Source organism: Fukomys damarensis, unplaced genomic scaffold (assembly GCF_012274545.1).
Source record: "Fukomys damarensis isolate Sample0158 unplaced genomic scaffold, DMR_v1.0_HiC HiC_scaffold_33, whole genome shotgun sequence".
In the NCBI taxonomy this organism is placed as follows: Eukaryota; Metazoa; Chordata; class Mammalia; order Rodentia; family Bathyergidae; genus Fukomys; species Fukomys damarensis.
The window spans coordinates 4,628,031-4,632,210 of NW_022900945.1; the positions used below are offsets into that span (position 1 = coordinate 4,628,031).

The following is a 4,180-nucleotide window of genomic DNA, read 5'->3' on the forward strand; positions in this document are numbered from 1 at the left end:
ACGCTCTCCCCACGCTTCCCCAAGACAGGTGGCTGGGGACAGGGCGGGGACAGGGTCGTCTGGAGCGGAGAGCAGAGGGGAGGGGTGGCCCCAGCTGCTCTGGGGCTTCCTGAGAAGGGTGGTGACACTGTGACTGTCACGGTCCAGGGTCCTCAGGGTGGTCTCCCCTGTGCAGTGCCTTGCTGTGCCCGGCTTCGAGGCAGCGGAAAGACTTGGAGTGCAGAGGTGGACAGAGGCAGCTGGGGACATGGGCTCTGGATTTGCTGGCATGGCTGGGACAGGTGTGTCCCAGGCCAGCTGCCTGTCACCCTGGGCTGAGCCCGCCATGGAAGTAATCTCTCCCCGGGTCTGCGCGGCCCGGCGATGTCAGGGAGAAGTCCTGGATGTAGAAAGGAGAAGAAAGTCTAAGACTCTTGCTTTCTCTTCAGAGCCTCATTTCCTGAAGGGACAACCTGTTTCCGGTCTCCTGCCGGCCTCTCCCACGGGAGGACCGGGGGCCCGGCTCTGTCACACCCATGGGACTCTGGCCGGGGGCTCCTGTCCTGTGGCACACACTGGCTGGGCGTCCAGTCCCTCCAGAGGGGAGCTGGCCGCAGGACTTCCTCCGTGGCGTCCAGAGCTCCCGGCAGACCTTCCGGACGGTTCCAGTGAATGAAGGTGCTCCTGGGGGCAGAACCAGCTTGGCCCTCTCTTCAGGCTCTGCAGGCCTGCTCCTCTCCCATCTTCCCTTTCCCTCCCTGTCTTCCCTCACCTCTCCCTGCCCCTGTCCTGTTTGCTTCTCAGTCATTAAAGGAAGGCTGGCGTTGCTGTGTCTGGAGAAGCGGGGTGGGGGGTGGCCCTGAGGGGTCGCAGGCATCCGCGTGTGTCTGGCTGCCGCCTGGGTGCTGTGACTTCTGAATCCGGGCCGATCTCTCTCCCAAGTCCAGGGCTGTGCCTAACCTCACACCAGAGCGCACAGAGCTGGACTCACGCTCCTCCCCCCAGACTCAAGGGACATCGATCTGGGCCTCCTCCTGACAGCCCGTTATGTCAGTCCTCTCATTGTGGGGTCTGCTGCCTACCTGACTCCTAATTCCAGCGTCTCTGTACCTCCGTGCCCCTCACAGATTCTTCCAAAACCTAAAGCTAGAGCGTCCACTTGACCCAGCTGTTCCCCTTCTTGTCATCTTCCCGAAAGAGCTGAAGACATCACATTACATTACATGCACAGCCATGTTTATAGCAGCAGAACTCGCAACAGCTAAATCTTGGAAGCAGCCTGTGTGTCCACCAACAGATGAGTGGATACAGCACCTGTGCTGCTCACATGGTGGAGTACTACTCAGCCATAAAGAAGGCTAACTCGTCATCTGTAGGAAACGGATGCGCCTTGAGACCACGATAGTAAGTGAAATAACTCAGACGAAAGAGCTTAAATGCCACATGGTTTCTCCTGTGTGAGAAACCCAAATTATAAATAATGAGCAAGATAAAACACAGGTAAGAAGAAACAAGGAGATGGATCTTTTGCAGATGGAAAGGGGATGCAGAGACGGAGGCGAGGAATGGACGGGGGCGGGCAGGAAAAGAAATCCCCGCAAGGATTGTGATCATTGCGCACAGCAGACTCACAGAAATTTAAAAATTTTTAAAGAAAAACAAGTTTTAACAGTCTGGAGTGAAAACTGAAATCTTCCGGCCTTGGTTGGAGAGGCCAAGCCCCCACGTCTTGTGACTGAAGCCTCCTCCCAGACGCGGTGGGCATCAGCGTGTTGGAGGTGTGCCCCGAGCGCACGCTCGCCCGTGAGTGCCACAGCGGCATCTCTGGGCGTGGTGGCTGTGTCAGCAGGGGCCTGGGCGCAGGATGCATCAGAGAGGGAAACCGACCCTGCACTTCCGAGAAAAGGCTGTCCCGCCACTGTGGTTCTTCAGTGAATTGAGCTTTTGATTTGCAACAAGCGCGTTGTCTGCTCTGAGCCGTCACCCCCAGCGCCCCGCTGCATCCGTGCTGACATCGCAGGTGGCATGGGGGTCCCGGGCCCCCGTGTGACTGCAAAGCACAGTCAGCGCTTCTAAAAAATCGCTTCTAAGGAGTGGAGTAAAAGACCAGCTGCCACGAGTTCTCAGAACCCTCCCCTCGCTTCACACACATTTAACCCATCGTCTTGGGCAGCGGCTCTGGAGTCTTCTCTCCTGAGGGTCTTCAGCAGGTGGGATCAAAACTGTGACTACTGCTGCCGAGCGCCGTCCAGCAGAAGGGCAACTCGGAAAAACATGGCACCGTCCTCGTCCACCTGGGTCACCAGGTCTGGCACCGTGCGATTTCCAGCTCTCCTGAGGTCAAATGACCAGGAGAGGGACACGTTTCCAATGGGCTCAGGACATCGAGGCAGCCAGGACAGCGCAGCTAAGGACTCTCAGGAGAGAGGACTCGAGCTGCTGCCGGAAGGGGCCGAGCGTGTGCAAAGCCAGGGGGGGACCTGGGGGACTCATGGCCGTGTGGCTTTTACTGCAGGGCATTTTCTTACATTTAAACATTCCCTTAGGTTTCTATAATTTTCCAGCCCCTTTTAAGTTCAGCTCAAAGTTTTGAAGATTCAGCCACTCCGCTAACAGCCAAAGGAATGAGCTGTGCCCTCACGTGCCACCTCCACTCAGGACATGCACCGAGCCGCCCACCCATGTCACTGCGTAGCAGCACGTGGTCCCTGCGCCCTGGCTCAGAGTCGGGGAGCAGCGGCCCAGCACCAGGAACTGCGGGCAAAGTCTCAGGAGGCTGGAGCCTGGCTGCTCGGCGGATGTGTGAAAACCGTAAGGAAGGATGAGCTGGAGTCTTTGCAGGAAGAAGGATGCAGCCTGAGACCATGATGCTGAGCAAAACCTGTCTGAAACCTGTCGTGGTTTCTCCTCTGCGAGAGGCAACTCTCCCAGTGAGGACACCCAGTCTCGGCCTTTGTGAGTCTGTATCGAACACGAACGGGTGTTCAGATTCCACGCTTGGGCGCTGGGAGCCAGGACGGACCAACTCCTTCCCCTCCTCCGTCTCTCCACCCCTTCCCTTTGGAGGAGGCCCCTCTCCCCGCTTCCTGTCGTCTGTCCTCTTGGGCTTTGCACGAATGACTAAAGTCTTCATTTCAGGTAGTCGCGCCCCACCCAACTCGGTGACAGGTGCTAACTACGTGCTCCTCCCACGAGGGTCACGGCCAGCTTGGGCCTTTCTCTTTGTTCTGTTTACTAAAATTTGTCTTATTTTTATTGTATTTGATCTCTCTTTGAGTTCTAGTTCTATGAACTGTAACAGGTCTTGGTACAGTGAGAAATCGAAACAAGGCATCATATTATTTCCAAGTTTTTAGAGGATGTTTGGTAGATGACAGATAACTAAGTAGGAAAACACAAGGGCAACATTTTGAAATACTTGTTTCAAAATGTTCTCTTCATAGCTTGTTTTCACAAGGAGTTAGCAGCACTGTGAAGTGAGGGAGGAAAAAAAACTGTGGGTTTGGGGGTCTTTTCAACTGTTTTTTTTTACCAAAATCTATTAGCATGCTACTGTGAATTTATATATTTACAGAAAAGATCAGCAAATTTAGAATATTCAGGTTTTTGTCTTTTGTGAAAAACTTACTTTTACATAGGATGACACTTTTTAAACTTTTTTGGGGGCCTGGGAGGTGGTTGAACCCAGAGCCTTCTTACTAAGCTACTTTTCTTTTGGGGGGTTTTGGTTGTTTTTGGTTTTTGGTTTTGGTTGGTTGGTCATTTATTTATTTATTTATTGGCACCAGGGATCCAGCACAGGACCTTGTGCTTGTGAGGTGGGCACAGTGCCACTGAGCTAAATCCCCAGCCCCTCACTAAACTACTTTTATTTTTGTCTTGAGAAGAGATCTAAATTGCTCAAGTGAGACTCAGACTTGCAATCGCCCTGCCTCGACCTCCCCAGTAGCTGAGGTTACGAGCATGAGCCACTGTGTCTGGTCTAATAAAATGTTGGCCAGTTTGTTTTGGTTAAATTTTTCTTTTTCTTTTTCAAATGCTCAAGAATAGTACTACACCTGTGGAAGCGAATCTTTCAAAGGACCTTTCAGCACAGAATTGTAACTGCACTGTCAAGATCAGGAAGCCCGGGCCTCTCCCTGTTCACACTGGTCTGTAGCTGCTGAGACTGGGGGGAGGGGTCGCTGTCCCCTCTGCACCT

General features: G+C 53.6%; 1 protein-coding gene across 1 annotated transcript in view; it reads left to right on the forward strand.

The window, feature by feature from the left end:
• The window catches only part of Il12rb2 (interleukin 12 receptor subunit beta 2), a 46,625-nt gene that overhangs the window by 1,957 nt on the left and 40,488 nt on the right, over positions 1–4,180 (forward strand). The gene's annotated exons all lie outside the window — the stretch shown is intronic.